The sequence below is a fragment of the Grammomys surdaster genome, unplaced genomic scaffold, assembly GCF_004785775.1.
Source record: "Grammomys surdaster isolate TR1022 unplaced genomic scaffold, NIH_TR_1.0 251, whole genome shotgun sequence".
Lineage (NCBI taxonomy): Eukaryota > Metazoa > Chordata > Mammalia > Rodentia > Muridae > Grammomys > Grammomys surdaster.
Genome location: NW_021604692.1, coordinates 2,139,720 through 2,156,885, shown reverse-complemented (window position 1 = coordinate 2,156,885; position 17,166 = coordinate 2,139,720). Strand labels below are relative to the sequence as shown.

General features: G+C 43.6%; 1 protein-coding gene across 3 annotated transcripts in view; it reads right to left on the bottom strand.

The window, feature by feature from the left end:
* Window positions 1-8,079, bottom strand: part of Tpx2 (TPX2 microtubule nucleation factor) — a 37,934-nt gene extending 29,855 nt beyond the window's left edge. For 2 of the 3 annotated variants that reach the window (XM_028774960.1, XM_028774962.1), the window contains exon 1: window positions 8,001-8,079. The gene's annotated coding sequence lies outside the window, so the exon portion shown is untranslated. Of the gene's footprint in view, window positions 1-4,049; window positions 4,099-8,000 lie in introns of those variants that run through there. The other variant, XM_028774959.1, reaches the window with a different exon arrangement.
* Between the last annotated feature and the right edge of the window lie 9,087 nt (window positions 8,080-17,166).

Genomic DNA, 17,166 nt, shown 5'->3' with positions numbered 1-17,166 from the left:
AAAAAAAAAAAAAAAAAAAAAAAAAAAAACCAAACAAAGGAACAAAAACAGCTACCAGAGATGCAAGTTTGTGTTAAGTACTAACTCTTTATTAACTAATGCTTATCTGCAACCTTGTAAAGCATCAGTTACTGTCCTCATCCTAAAGGAGAAAGCTAAAGACCAGAGACTAAATAACGACTCAATATCCAGCTGTGTAGAGAGCTGTCTCCTAGCTGGAGCACACGCGGACACGCCTCACCCCACTTTAGGACTGAGCAGTGTTAGGAGGGTCAGGTCTCCATTTGTATATAGGACAGCCTGGCACTTAACTCTGCAGTCTCTTGACCTGAAGACTCTCTATTCCGCCCATCCTAACGTTCATTCTCCTCCATTTCTATTAATTATTCATGGGTTTTTTGTTTGTTTTGCTTATTTGTTTAAACTTGGAGGTTTTTTTGTTTTTCTTTTGTTTTTTTGGTTTTGTTTTGTTGTTTGCTGCTGAGTTATTATTTGTTCCTTTGTTTGGTTTTGTCCTTGTATTTTGTTTTTTGTTTTTTTTTTAAGACAGGGTCTCACTATGTCATCGTGTGTCACCCAGGCTCGCCTGGAACTTGATCTCCATAACAAGCTGCCCTCAAAAACTCAGTCATTTAGCCTCTGCCTCCAGAGTGCTGGGATTAAGGGTATGAAACAGGACACCCAGCTTTTTTGTTGTTGTTGCTGGCGGGGGATGGGGGTAAAGACAGGGACTTACATAGAACTTGTTATGTAGTCAGACACACAAACACACACACACACACTACATACAAATTCATACTGTATAAACAACATATGCAAAGCTAAAAAAAAAGACAATTCGTGAAGGATTGCTCTGGTAATAAAGTCTCTACTTAAAAAAAAAAAAAAAAGAACATTTTTCTCTTCTTTTGAACAACTATGCTGGAAGACATGGGAAAATCTTGGATTCCCATGATCTCAATGACTAACTTAGGTCACTGGGAACACTTCCCAGCCAGGACTATAATGAAGACAAGCAGAGCTAGGGAGGAAGCAGCAGGAACACAACACACTACAACTGCACAAAGCCCTCTAAAAACTACTATTCCAGCAATTCTCTGGAGAAGCTGGCCATCACCGTAGGATATGCACTCTTTTGACATTTCTTTACTTAAACCTCTTTCATTTTCTTTGTCTAGTTTATTTATTTATTTATTTAGGAATTCTTATTTGTTTTTATTTTATGTGTATGGGTGTTTTGTCCAATTGTATGTCCGGGAATGAAATGTCTGCAGAGGCCACAAGAGGTGGTAACATTCATCTGGAACTTAGCTGCCATTATGAATGTTAAGAAGCCATCTTTCAAGCCCCTTTCCTATTCTTAATACCATGCTTAAATCTGTATTAAACCCCTTTCTTGATAAACCCTAGCTCAAGCTAGGTGTGGCACTCAAAAGGCCAAGACAGAAAGATCTAAGGCCACTATGTTCCTGAATTCCAGGACAACCAGAGCCGCAGTAAGACCTTGTCTCAAAACAAAACAAGACAAACAGACAAAAAAAAGCCAGGCAGGCCAGGCGGTGGTGGCACACTCCTTCGGTCCTATCAATAGCAGGTAGAAAGAGGCCAGTCTCTGAATTTAAGGCCAGCCTGGTCTACAGAGAAAGTCCCAGGGCAGCTTGGGCTATGCAGAGAAACCGTGTCTCAAAAACAAACAAACCAAAATAAAAATAAAGGGGAAGGGGCAGACCTGGATTCCACTAAAGCGTTCTGGTAAAAATTAAAAATAAATAAATAAATAAATAAATAAATAAAGACAAATGTTCAAATCTAGCCTTTCACATGCATTATTTTTTGCTGTGTGTGTGTGTATCCTAGGGTGATGGGGGGAGGTCTTCTCTGGCTGACCTCTGTCCTCCTGTCTGGGTCTCTGATTTCAAAGAAACAAAAAAGAGGAAAAGGCAACATATTCATACATCTATATACATGGATGAAGTAGTGTTAGCAGCTGAGTTTGTGAGGGTCTCGGGAGTCCCGCAGTAGGAGAGACCACTCTATATAAAGCTTTGGTGTTCTTTGAGAATATGTTTTATTATTACATTACATAAGTGTTTACCTAGCTTACCAGGCAGTGGTGGCGAACACCTTTAATCCCAGCACTCGGGAGGCAGAGGCAGGCGGATTTCTGAGTTCGAGGCCAGCCTGGTCTACAGAGTGAGTTCCAGGACAGCCAGGGCTACACAGAGAAACCCTGTCTCAAAAAACAAAACAAAACAAAACAAAAAAAAAAAGGAGAACTGACTCAAATTTGAAGTCATCCTCGGCCTCTGTACTGAGATCCAGGCTAGCCCAGGCTACACGTGAGATTTTTGTCTCAACAAAGAAAAACAAGAGTGATTAAAAATATCCTGTCTCTCCTCAAAGTGGAATCAAATTAACAAATATGAGTCAGTTATCCCTTAAGAACTCTCATCTTCTTGTCAAAGGCTGACAAAGCATATAAAGACAACCAAAAGCAGGGTTGGGGTCTGAGCTTGGTGAGAAAGTAAACAGGAGCAGTCGGGTGGGACGGGAACCAGGACACAGTGCACAGTAACTGCTCAATCAAGACGGTTTTACAACACTGCCTCACTACAAGCAATGAATATTAGGATGTCAAAATAGCAAATTAAAGTCTGCTGGGGCCTAATGGGATACCACAGGTCAAAGCTAAAGGCAGCTGTTCAAATGAGAGCTCCACAAATGGTGGGAACTAGATCCTTCCTGCATCCCTTAATCAAGATTGAATTTCTGTCAACAGGTCTCACTGAAGGAGAAAAAAAAGGCAGATAAGTCAACCACATTCTCTTAAACAAATCAAACTGCCAAGCAAGAGAATTAACTTCATATTTCAAAATTATCTGAAACTGCCACAGTGCAGATTCCTAAAAAAAAAAAACCTACAAATATTCTTTGGAGAAAAATAGTGTTAGTGGGCTTAATGGCACTTTAATCCCAGCACCAGAAAACAAACGCAGAGGATCTGAGTTCAAGGCCAGCCTTGACTACACAGCAAGTTCCAGGTCAGTAAGAGCTACAGTCTCTTACTGAGTCTCTGCCTAAACAAAATAAGAAAATGAAAATTAAATAAACTTAAAAAAAACAGCTTTAATAAAAATAGGCTTTTTTTTCTTTCTCAATGATGCAAATATAAGTCAGATCAGACCAGATTAGAAGTAGATAAAGGCAATTTTATTGGGAGGCAGTTCTTGGGTAGGTTCACCTCATCTTACAAGTATAGGCCAGTAAATTGACATATCCAGGATAAAGCAAGGGGGGGGTTATAGAATTGAAGGGAGGAGTGATGATGTTGTCAGCTAGGAGTTGGGATGATGTCCATAATGGTCAAAAACCGAGCCCTTGGGCGGACACTCCTAGAACAGAAACTTCTCTGAGAGCGGGGTTGGGAGAAGGAGGGCAGCCGGGTGTTTCCCAGCATCAATGATGGTACAGTTTTTCCCACAGCCAAAATCCATGGGTCTAGGAATCAAGGTGTCGAAAAGGGAATCATTCCATGCACTATCATTGCTAGTAACCCACTAGGAAAATTCTTGCCTCCTGTTCTTGACCCTAAATTCTGCTGGCCTAGAAGTTTTGGTTCCAGAGACACACCTCTATGGCCAGGAGCCATAACAAACATAACAATTGAACTGGAAGTTCAGACTTCCCCCTTGCCACTTTGGGTTTCTGATGCTTTTAAGCCAATAGAAAAAGAAAGGAATAACAGTGTTAGGAAGGGTGACTGATCCAGATTAGCAATGGAAAATTGGATTGCTTCTCCACAGAGGAGGTAAGAAAGATTAGGTCTGGAGTACAGGAGATCCTTTAGGGTGTCTCTTGGTACTACCATATCCTATGGTTAAAGCCTATGGGTAACTACAACAATCTAATCCAGGCAGGATAACAAAGGGCACAGACCCTTCAAAAATCAAGGTATGAGTCACACCTGAATAGGGTAGGAAGGGAACAAGGGCTTGTTAAGGGTGGAAATACAAAATGGTTAGTAGAGGAACCTAGTTAGTTATAAATACCTGCTAAGGGGGCTGGAGAGATGATGGCTCAGCAGTGAAGAACAGTGACTGCTCTTCCAGAAGTCCGGAGTTCAAGTCCCAGCAACCACATGGTGGCTTATAACCATCTGTAAAGGGATCCAATGGCCCCTCCTGGTGTGTCTGAAGACAGCTACAGTGTACTCATATTAATTGATTAAATAAATAAATAAATAAATAAATAAAACCAGCTAAGGCTATGTCACCAGTTGCAGAAATGAGGATTAAAACTGACATGAGTGTTTGTCATATTTTGTTAAGAATGTATTTACAGAGATTTGTGTTTTCCTTGATTTCTTTTGGAATGTAACACCAAATAAGAGAATATCAGTGGTTATATTTAAGTTTTGAGATACCAAAAGAATGTCCCTCAAGGGACACTGCCATCTAGTCTAACATGTATAATGCATTTGCAATTATATAAAGGCTAATTATATCATGCCAGGTGTGACAGTGACCTGGTTATTGTTTTCTTTTTCTTTTTCTTTTTTGTTTTTTTTGAGACAGGGTTTCTCTGTATAGCCCTGGCTGTCCTGGAACTCACTCTGTAGACCAGGCTGGCCTCGAACTCAGAAATCTGCCTGCCTCTGCCTCCCGAGTGCTGGGATTAAAGGCGTGCGCCACCACTGCCCAGCTTTTTTTTCTTTTTTCTTTTTTTTTTTTTGGTTATTGTTTTCATTTAGAAATTAAGAATGGCATAAATAGGTATGATTGTGTGTCGAGTTGACAAGGAGTCAACTTTCGATGGCTATTCTTAGTTGTCAACTTGACTACATCTAGAATGAACTAAAACCCAAACAGCTGGGTATAGCTTTGAGGGTTTCCCCCTTAATTAAATCATTTGAGGTGGGAAGACCTGCTTTTAATAGGAATCTCTTGAGATAGGAAAATACATCTTTAATTCAGATCTTTTGAGGTTGGAAGATCCACCTATTAATCTGGGCCATACCTTGTTAACAGTCTACATAAAGGACATGAAAGAAAGCTTGCTCTCTTTGCCCGCTTGCTCTCAACGGCAAGTCCATTCCTTCACTGGTATTAGAGCCCAGCTGACGAATCCAGCCTGAACAACTAACTACTGGATCCTTGGGCCTTCTATTGGTAGACAACCATTATTGGACTAGCTGGACCACAGCCTGTAAGTCTTTTTAACAAATCCAATACATATATACATACATTCTGTTCCTCTAGAGAGCCCTGGCTAACACAACACTTTTCTATTAATGTTTAATTCCATCTTTTTCTTATACAGGATCTTGAGCTGCTGATTTACATGTCTCTGTCTCAAATACAAACCTAGCTTACATAATAACTCAGGCTAGTCAATCACACCATTATCAGTTCTGCTTCCTAACTGCTACCATGGCAAAAACAAAAACAAAAATTAAAAAAAATAAAACCCACCACCTTTGTGAAATACATAAATTCTCCTCTCTGTTCTTCTCCCAAAAGTTAAAATAATTTTTTTGAAAAGGGAAGAAGCTCATATTGCAGAGAATTTATAAAAATATGAAGAGAATGTAGAATTCAGTCTCTCCTGATACAAGAACAAGAAACAAAGGACTTTTCCACCTAACTTTTCCTTGACCAAACTTAACTGGACCTGCAAGATAACCTGATGAGAATTTGGTTCTAATGAGCACAGTAGCATAAACCCAGCCAAAGGAATGTTTTTATTTGCATACTAGAAAACTTCACATTACTATGATCTAGTTTTTCACACTTGCTATTTTGCTGCCAACTTAGACAGGGCCTTCCTAGACACCCAATTCAACATATATGTGATATATGTGGCCTGGGTTGTTCTCTGAGAGACAGTTTGTCTTTGTTTTTGTTTTTCTGGTTTTTTTTTTTTGTTTCTGTTTTTCGAGACAAGGTTTCTCTGTATAGTCCTGGCTGTCCTGGAACTCACTCTGTAGACCAGGCTGGCCTGGAACTCAGAAATCCGCCTGCCTCTGCCTCCCAAGTGCTGGGATTAAAGGCGTGCATCACCACTGCTCGGCATCGAGAGACAGTTTGTATTGCAGACACTTACACTTCAGAAATCCAACCTTCCCTCTCTAAGTCTCATCCATCTCCACTTCTAAATTGCCTGAATACAGTAAACCAAAACCGACGCATTTATCTACATAATAGTAACGTACACAGATTCTGTCTTAAACATAGAAACTGGAAGAGCTCTTGCTTAGTATAAGCCCTGGGCACATAGTACTGAGTATAGTGGTACATATCCATAAACCCAGCACTCCGGCAGTGAAGGAAAGAGGATTAGGAGTTCAAGAACAACCTATGCAGGCTGGAGAGATGCCCAGTGGTTAGGAGCACTGGCTGCTCTTCCAAATGACCCAGGTTCAATTCCCAACACTCACATGGCAGTTCTCAACTGCCTGTAACTCTAGTTCCAGGGAATCCAACACCTTCATACAGACACATATGTAGACAAAACACATAAAATAAACTATAAAAAAGAACAACCTTTCTTTCAGGCCCACATAGCCTACACAAGACCCTATCTCAACAGTAATTATTCTCTCTCTCTCTCTCTCTCTCTCTCTCTCTCACACACACACACACACACACACACACACACACACACAGAGGACAAAATACCCCAGCTACCCGCCTCTACCATGAGCAAAATATTGGGTTCAAACCCCTAACCCCCAAACACACACACACACAAAACCATTTTGATTTCAAGTATACCAGAAAAACCTTGACTACATTATGTATCTGTATACATACAGAATCTAAAAATCACATAAGCACATAATATACTCTCAAAGGTCAATCAGTTGGTCCAATTAGCTGTAAACCACAATAACTTTGAACCAAAAATGACAACATGACACTACTGAAGAGACAAAAATCAACCAAGAAAAGAACAGTATAATCTGGAGCAACTTGACAGGTGTAAAAATACACTGAGGTCACACACAAGAATATTCTTACTAACTAGGCATGGTGACACACACCTTTAATCCCAGAACCTGGGAGGCAGAGGCAAGCAGATCTCTGTGAGTTTGATGCCAGCCTGGTCAATATAGTGAGTTCCAGGACAGCCAGGGAGATATGTCATGGGATCCTGTCTCAAAACAGCAGCAAAACCAGTATTTTTACTATATTATCATATAGTTCTTTAATTGTTTTTTAATATGAGAAAAGGGCAAATAAAGACAAAGAATGTGAAGATACAAAGTAAGGATGAGGCAGAAATACATACATACACACACATACATAAAGAGGAAATAGTTTGGTGGGAGTCCTTGCTACTATTGAGAAAATTAATGTGATTACAAATCACGAAAATAGGGTGTAAGCCCAACCCACAATACTATATGATCTGGGCCACAGCTTTCCTTCCTCTCCAATCTATAAATGTACCAAGAAAGGAAGATAAAAAGACAGAAACACCTAGTGACTCGATACAAAGAGAGCGGGCAATAAGGATAACATAAAATAAATCTTACATTCCAAACAGAAGGCAATCAAAATGGAATTAAACTCTATCTCAATTGTGTTGGCACGAGACCAAATTTACTTTGCTATCCCAGACAAACGCAGTCGCTGGTGATCACCTCTCTTTTCCTCCACCAAAGCTATTTAATGGCAGGGCTATTTCCACACACTGGGCCTCGACTTCCTTTCCTAAAAATAATGCTAGGAGCGCTCAATAAATAAGCTTGGTGCGGAAACTGGAGAGCAGTGCTTACACCAACAGTCGTTACCGTCTAGTGGCTGACAGCCTGGAGCAGCCTCTGATCCGGGGTTCCCAGGAATACCGACGCCGATACTGAGACTTCACCCCGAAGTCCCGTCACCGGCGCCCGAAGCCCGCGCGCTGTCTAGGCTGTCCGGGCCCGCCCCGAGGACTCCCCTGCCTTCTCAGAAACATGGAGGAATGGCCCCCGGTGCACTGCTGTCTCCCCTCACCTTCACGTTACTTTCCCGGCTTCAGTTTGCAACAACTCGTAAGAGTCCAGCGCCTCACGACCGCTCCGGGACTCAACTGGTACGGTTGAAAATTTGAACTCAGACACCCGGTCGAATGCACCAATCAGAGAGCCGGAAGCCAACAAACCCTGCCCTCTGACTGGCCTCTGAAAAAGTCAGCGACACCGGAAGTTAGGAGGCGGGACAAGATGATAACTGGCCAGAGCGCCTTGAGAGAAATGTAGTCTCCTGCACGGAAGGTGGAGCATTGAAACGACTCGACTACAAAACCCAGAATCCTCTGCTCCTACTTGGTTTTGTTTAGGGATAGGATAGTGAGTTTTTTGTTTGTTTTGTTTGTGATAGGGCCACTTGGAGTCCTAGCTTGCCTGAATCCTCAGTGCAACTGGGGTTGACTTTAAACTTTTGATCCTTCTGCCTCCCCACGTCCCAAATGCAGGGACTTCAGATGTGTCTCATCATGCTAGGCTTGAACCTACTTAATTGGAAGAATTGGTACTAGAGTCTAGAAACTAGATGAAGTGAAACGACCCATTTAAGTATATAAAAGCAGTAGACTGCGTCCTAGGCCTCCTGGAAGTCATGGAAAGAAGTGTTTTAGTTTTTAAAGATTTTTCTCTCCATGTCTATGAATGTGTTTCCTACAATAAACCCAGTGTGGTAGCCCCGGTCTTTGATCCCATCATTCAGGAGGCAGAAACAGAATGAATCTATGCATTTTAAGCCCTAAGCCACCAAGCTAGTGTGCACGGAAAGTTCCAAGCCTGTCAGGGCTCCATAGGAAGGCCTTTTTTGTCTTTAAAAAGGCATATTAAAAGGGGGGGGGGGCTGAAGAGATGGCTCAGCGGTTAAGAGCAATGACTACTCTTCCAAAGGTCTTGAGTTCAATTCCCAGCACCCACATGGTGGCTCACAACCATCTGTAATAGGATCCGATGCGCTCTTCTGGTGTCTCTGAAGACAGCTACAGTGTACTCATATACATAAAATAAATAAATAAATATTTTTTAAAAAGGTGCACGGTGCTGGCACATGCCTTTAATCACAGCACTCAGGAGGCAGAGGCAAGTATATCTTTGTGATTTAGAGGCCAACCTGGTCTACAGAGCCAGTTCTAAGACAACCAGGGCAACACAGAGAAACTCTGTCTCAGAAAAACCAAAAAGGTGGGTATTGGAAAAGAGACAAATATGAGTTAGGGACAATGATATATGTTGCATTTCATACATGTATAAAAGGCACAATGAAACACAGTTTAAATACTAAAATTTAGAAGTTTGAATAAACGTTCTAAAATAACTTTAATTTTAGACTGTAAGTTTAATTTTTTTTCCAAACCTATTTTTTATTGATGGTTCTTAAATGCTTCAACCTCCCTTGTAGCCCACCACCCACCAGAGGTAGTAGGAAAGAAAGGACATGGGAGAGGGAGGGTTGTGGGGGAGGGATAGGACCTGTTTAGAAAGGTTCATTGGAGGAATTCCTGTCTGTGTTGTCTGAAAATCGGCAGCTTAGTTCACAGATTAGCAGCCACAGCTCAATCCACTCACAAACATGTCATGGATACACCAGTTCCATAGAGTCGGGTTAGCAACAACAATGACATGTTCTAACAGAGACAGCCAGGCCTCAGTCAACAGGAGGGAGACCCAGAAGCGATGCACAGCTAGCTCTGTAAGTAAGCCTAGCTCAGCCTCCATCACTGTCCACTGTGTCCTATTTATACCCTCCAAACATCATGTGTCCTCCACAGAGTCTTGCCTTAAGCGAGCATGTCTGTCTTAGCTGACATCATTCTGCCAAACAGCCCTTGTCCAAGGAAACAGCAAGTAACTGCAGCATACTACCAGAAGTTTTTTGGTGCGTTTCTCTCTATGGAGCCCCAAATGCAGCTGAACTATGCAGTGTAAGTCAGACCAATAAATGTGTGTCATTAGCAAAGAATCCTTCATCATGTGTCCTTTCACATGCTTGCTTCAGTAGAATATCCTCTTTTCAGTGTCTGCTTCAGCGAAATGTTTCTTCACGAGTCGGCCTTAGCCTTTCACACCTGTGTCCACTTTAACGAACCATTCCTTCACGTGTTTGCCCCAGCAAAACACCATCCAAACACCCTTAAGTTTCCACTTCATGAGATAGTTAATAGGTTTTCTATGTCAAAGAAATAAGCCAATTCGAACTGAGTTAAAAGGAAAAAATAAAAAAAAAAAGGCAGGTTTATTTGGATGGGTTCCTGTGCAAGTTCACCAGCCTCAGGGGACAAGACCTGAAAATACTGAGGGCAGACTATGATGGTGAAGTTTTTTAATAGATTGTAGGCAAAAAAAAAATGATCTGTGAGCCAGGCGGTGGTGGTGCATGCCTTTAATCCCAGCACTTGGGAGGCAGAGGCAGGCGGATTTCTGAGTTCGAGGCCAGCCTGGTCTACAGAGTGAGTTCCAGGACAGCCAGGGCTACACGGAGAAACCCTGTCTTGAAAAACCAAAAAAAAAAAAAAAAAAAAAAAATGATCTGTGACATGCTTGGCTTATGCTGGGGTGGGGGCTGGTGACTTCAGGTGAGAGGGTTTGAGACAAATGTCAGGAGTGTGGGACTAGGCTTTTTGAAGACTTTCTGTTTTCTCTCCTCCTCTCCTCCTAGCCCCTGTCCATCTCCCTCTATCCATCTATCTCTATCCCGGCCTACACATCAGGATGCAGCTCTCAGCTACCCCTCCATTGCTATGAGTACCAATGCTACCTGCCGTGCTGATAATAGATTAAACCTCTGAAACTGTAAGCAAGCCCCCAGTTAACGCTGTCTTCTCTAAGTGTCGCCTTGGTCATTGTCTTTCTTCACAGCAATAGAAGAATGACTAAGACAAGGAGAGAATGCTCCAACTAACCTAGACACCTCAGGCCACCAATAAAACCTCCAGTGTCAGAAATGGGTCACATCTTGTTCTTGCCAATGAGGTCTCCTGGCCCTTCTAAGCAGGGTGGGACATGGCAATGGGTCCCAAGATGGCAAACAGATCAAGCTCTTTCTTAAGACTGTTTGTTTGTTTGTTTTGTTTTTTTTTCAAAACAGGGTTTCTCTGTATAAAGCTGGCTGTCCCAGAACTCACTCTGACAGGCCTTGAACTCATAGAGATCCACCTGTTTCTGCCTTCCAAGAGCTGGAATTAAAGGCATGCACCACCAGCAGCCAGCTTTAAGATTAATGTTTAATTAGGTACATTGGGTAGATATGCAGGTATGAGTGCAGGTGGCTGCAGAGTCTCTGGAGCTGGAGCTACAGGTGATTGTGAGCACACAACAGGGGTGCTAAAAACCAAACTTGGGTGTTGCAAGATATTTGATCACGCTGTGGACCCAGAAATTGTGTTATTTACTTAGAAAACTGTTTTTAGTCGAGGTGTGGCTCAGCCTTAGCACACACCTTGAGTCCGTCTGCTTAAATATTATAAACAGGATTAAGTAAAGTCAACCATAGGTTGAGAGCTGGAACAAGCAACCGGTTGACAGGAAGTGAATGTAGAATTATTAAGAGAAAAGCCATGGAGAATAAGTAGGAGTCAAGAGGAAGGATAGACAGCAGAAGGGAGGGACATCCAGTAGGAGAAGGTTTTTAAGACATCAGGAGAGAAGGGCATTCCTTCTGGGACACTGACTGCAGAGGAAGGTCAGACAGCTGTTTTCTCCACCCCTCTGAGCTAGCAGGCTTTCCCTCCAGCGTTTGGCTCCCAAGTCTTCATTGGTAAAACTGAACAATTGAGATTTTTGTCTAAAAACTACCCTTGGGTCCTTTCTGCAGGAGCAGTACAAGCTTGAAAACAATGTGGTGGTTTGAATAAGAATGCCCACAAAAAAAAAAAAAAAGAAAAAAAAAAAAAAGCTGGGCAGTGGTGGAGCATTGCCTTTAATCCCAGCACTTGGGAGGCAGAGGCAGGTGGATTTCTGAGTTCAAGAGTTCGAGGCTAGCCTGGTCTACAGAGTGAGTTCCAGGACAGCCAGGACTACACAGAGAAACCCTGTCTCAAAAACAAAAACAAAAACAAAAACAAAAACAAAAAAACAAAACAAAAAAAAAGAATGCTCTCTACTACAGGTTCCTAGAGTTGAATGCTTGGTCACTCAGATGTGCTACTTGATAAGGATTAGGAGGTGTGGCCTTATGGAGTAGGTGTGACTTCATTGGAGAAAGTGTGTCACTAGGGGTGGGCTTTGGCCTTTCGAATGCTCAAGGCAGGTCCAGTGTCTCTCTCTTGCTCAGCCTGCAAATCTCAGCTACCTGTTCGGCACCATCTCTGTCTACATCCCACCAGGTTTCTTGCCGTGACACTAGTGGACAAAATGCATGAAACTGTAAGCCAGACCCAATTAAAAGCTTTCTTTTATAAGAGTTCCCATGGTTAGTTGGGCATGGTGGCTGGTGCCTTTAATCCCAGCACTCGGGAGGCAGAGGCCATCAGATCTTTGTAGACCAGGCTGGCTTCGAATTCAGAGATCTGCCTGCCTCTGCTTCCTAAGAACTGAATTTAAACCGGGCGGTGGTGGCGCACGTCTTTAATCCCAGCACTCGGGAGGCAGAGGCAGGCGGATTTCTGAGTTCGAGGCCAGCCTGGTCTACAGAGTGAGTTCCAGGACAGCCAGGACTACACAGAGAAACCCTGTCTTGAAAAAACCAAAAACAAACAAACAAAAAAAAAAGAAGAAGAAGAAGAAGAACTGAACTTAAAGGTGTGAGCCACCATGCCTGGCCCTTCACTGAGTGCTTATTGTGAGCATTCTCCATGTCTGTTTTCCTATAAATAAGCGAAGGACAGTGGCTACTTTGACTTCCTAAACTGCTGGCAACTGCTGGACTCTTCCCTGATACCCTTGCTTCTGTGAGTAAAAAGACCGTCAGTCAAATGACCAGAATATCCCCACGACAGCACCAGCAATTCTGAAATGCTACACAGATGCCATCAGGAGATTATAGGACTGTGGTCACAGCTGCTTACTCTGCTTCCTGAAGACACAGTTTCTTCCAGGACTGTTTCCGTTTGTACCAAACATCTTGCTATCACAAGCCTCAGTGAACTCGAGGTGACCCTGTATCCATTCGTACCTAAGCTAGAAGAAGATCACCACCCTGGTGGTCTAGCAGGGGGCTTCATGTGACTGTTGAAGAAGCACACTGTGATTGGTCCAAATACCTCTCCTCTGGCCTTATACATAAGCTGCCAGTGCTCAGTGAGTGGGCGGAAGGTCCTCTCTGCACTGCCCATTGTAACCGTAGGCATTTCTTGAACAGCCTTTTCCTGTCTACCTTCAGTGGTGTAGGCTGAGCTGGGAACACAAGAATTGAAGCAGCTGAGACAAAATCATGGCAGCAACAGAGGTGGTGGGCACAATGACACGGTGGGGTGGCAGTGGCAGCAACGACTGAACAGGCCAGCTGCAAACGTGGTTAGGCTGCTAGCTGCTCACCAGCTGAAGCAACTGAGCAGTTCAAGAGTTGGGTGTCTGGCTCATGCCTGTAATGCAAGCACTAGGGATGTGGAGGTAAGAGGATCAGGGGTTCAAGACCAGCCTCTACTACATAGTGAGTTTGAGTCCTGTCTGGGATATTTGAAACCTTGTCTTAAACAAAGCTATCATCAGAAGGAGCATGCAGGAGAGTACAAAGGGTAGTAACCACAGAGAGACAGCAGAGGAGGGACGAGAGCCCCAGGAGAGACTGCAGGCCCTGCCTGCTGGAAGAGTTCCAGAGAGCAGTGAAGTCTTTGGAGCCAAGAGCTGTGGCCAGCGTCAAGGGCTAATAAAGAGTCTCCACTTGCTAGATCTACAGAGCTATAACGCCCTATTCTGTCAAGGACCTAGCAATCTATACAGTCCAGGCCTGCCTGGAAGCTGTAATGCCAGTCATAACAAAGGGCTAAGGTATCATTTCTTCCTAGGCTGTCACAAGCCTGTAACATTTGTACAGATGAGGCCTTACAGAAGGCCTGAGTGAGAATAGTAACACTGGAGGGCACCACGTGCCACTGCTCCTGTCTGCCCCTGCCATGCAAATACACTCTGTGGGTAAAATACTTCCATGTAACAAACAGAAATCAGGATGTACAAGTTTTAAATAAAAGAAAGAGAACCTGTGGAAGGTAAAGAGATGGCTTCTTCCTGCTAGGACCCGAGTTTGATTCCCAGCACCTATGTTGGTGGCTTATGACCACCTGTAACTCCAAAGAATCTGAAACCTTGGCAGACAGACATACAAACACATGGTTTGTGTTGTTGTTTTTGAGACAGGGATTTTCTGTGTAGCTCTGACGTTCCTAGAACTCACTATGTAAACAAAGTTAGCCTTAAACACACAGAGATCCGCCTACCTCTGCCTCCCAAGTGCTGGGATTTAAAGGTGTGAACCACCACTGCCCAGCCATGGGGATAAATAAAATAAAATAAAAATAATTTGTGGGGGACAAAACTTAACAGGAAAAAAAAGTGAAAACAGGCAGTTCTCAAGAGAATATCTTCATGACATTCAAAGACATAAAAAGAAGCCTGGCATGGTGGCACTTTCCTATAGTCCCAGTTCTCAGGAGCTTAAGGTAGGGTTGTGTGTCCCAGGTCAGCTTGGGCAACACAGCAAACCCTGCCTCCGTCTACTGAGCACTGAGAGTATAAGCATGCTCAGTATAAGAATGAGATTCTGTCCAGTGCTAATTGTTAGGTCTCAACCCCATGACAAGAGGCTGAGATGCCTATTAACATATCAAGGTGGACACTGGCCACCAGTCTACATGTCACAGGGTCCTCCTACCTGGCAAACCCCACCCACTACCCAAAACTCTCTAGCCCAGTAACTGGGCTGGGTTTTCCTTCCCCCAGCTCCTCTGATTACTATGTAACTCATTTATTTGGGCTGAGTTGGCCCCTTGGCCTCTTTGCTCTTGGCAGCCACTCTTGGTTCACGTTCTCCCGGTCTCTTGGCTTCTGGCTCTCCCCTGCCACTCTTCTCACATGGCTCCATTCAGTCGGCTGGTCACTAATAGTAACAGAAGGACTGGAGGGATGGCTCAGTGGTTAAAGCACTTGTGGCTCTTCCAGAGGACTGGAATCTGGTTCTTTGCACCCATATCCAGAGGCACACGGTCGCTGTTACTCCAATTCCAGGAGATCTGATGCCCTCTTCTGACCTCCTCAGACATAGACTCCCAGAGACACATACAAATACATTAAACATTAAAAATACATCTAAAGCCGGGCAGTGGTGGCGCATGCCTTTAATCCCAGAACTTGGGAGGCAGAGGCAGGCAGACTTCTGAGTTCGAGGCCAGCCTGGTCTACAGAGTGAGTTCCAGGACAGCCAGGACTACACAGAGAAACCCTGTCTCGAAAAACCAAAAACCAACCAACCAACCAAACAAACAAAACATCTAAAGTCAACACGTTTTTTTAAAGTAGTGGTAGAGGCTAGAGAGATGGCTTAGTGATCAGGAGTGCTCACTGCTCTTCCAGAGGACATGGGTTTGATACCTAGCATCCACATGGAAGCACATGAAATTACTAACTGTAACTCCACTTCCATGAGCTCTGATGCTCTCTTCTGGCTTCTGCAGGTACCAGGCTTTCTCATGGTACATAGATAAGCATGTAGGTAAAACACCTATACACATAATAAAATAAGATTAAATAAACAAAAAAATCACTTTTAGCCAGGTTGCAGTGGTGCACACCTTTAGGGCAAATGAATCTCTGTGAGTTTTAGGCCAGCCTGGTCTATAGAGAACAGCTAAGGCTAAACAGAGAAACCCTGTCTCAAAAAAACAAAAATGTAAGCAGTGGTAGAATTTGGGGGTGGGCATGAAAAGTGTAGTCCTCCCCTCCTGCACAATAAAGCCTTTAAATTCATTGTAGCCGGGCGGTGGTGGCGCACGGCTTTAATCCCAGCACTTGGGAGGCAGAGGCAGGTGGATTTCTGAGTTCAAGAGTTCGAGGCTAACCTGTTCTACAGAGTGAGTTCCAGGACAGCCAGGACTACACAGAGAAACCCTGTCTCAAAAAAACAAAAAACAAAAAAAACCAAAAACCAAAAAATAAATAAATAAAATAAATTCATTGTAATAAATGGATAGATGATCAGATAGATAGATAGATAGACAGAATAGTGGAGGGACAGATTTAGCTATTTTACAGGGAAACTGTCATGTACTAAAAGGCCAGCCATGAAGCCTAATACAGTGGTACATGCCTTTAATTCCAGTCCGGGGAGACAGGAAGATGGATCTCTGTGAGTTACCGGTCATTCTGGTCTACATAGTGAGAGGGTCTCTCTATTTGGTCCTGGCTGTCCCAGAACTCAATGTATAGACCAGGCTGGCCTCAAGTTCTTAAGAGACCCTCCTGCCTCTGCCTCTGAAGTGGTGGGATTAGAGACATGCCACCAAGCCCAGTTTTATTCCCTATTTCTCTTATTCTTAGACAAGAATCAATGTTTCTTCACAGGGGGATGGGAGTAGGGGTGGGAAGGAGGAAAAGAGGGAGGAAGAAAGGGAAACCCCCAATCTCTGTCCTTATGGTGCTGACATTCTAGTGAGAAGACAGATCTCAAACATGAGACATAAGTAGTTGTAAGGGATGTAGTGACTGTGGAAGTGAGCTATGTAGCACATGTTGTTTTGGCCTGAAGGATGTTAGTCAAGATGAAGAGACTGGCCGGGCGGTGGTGGCGCACGCCTTTAATCCCAGCACTTGGGAGGCAGAGGCAGGTGGATTTCTGAGTTCAAGAGTTCGAGGCTAACCTGTTCTACAGAGTGAGTTCCAGGACAGCCAGGGCTACACAGAGAAATACTGTCTCAAAAAAACAAAACAAAACAAACAAACAAAAAAAAAAAAAGAAGAGACTGGCTGGGTTGGGTTACAGGCAGTAGGCAAGGAAGGGCAAGGTCTGCCTAGGCCATGGCTGCCCATGGCCGTGCAGCACTGAACCAGCAGGTACGTGCAGGGCTGTGGAGCAGTCACACTCAGCTGGGTACAAAGGAACCTTTGGTAACAAGGAAGGTGCAACAGATCTGTGTGTTCAGGACCTGTGTGTTCAATATTCAGCAAAAGGCGACTGCTGGAAAGAAGGAAGGAAGGAAGGAAGGAAGGAAGGAAGGAAGGAAGGAAGGAAGGAA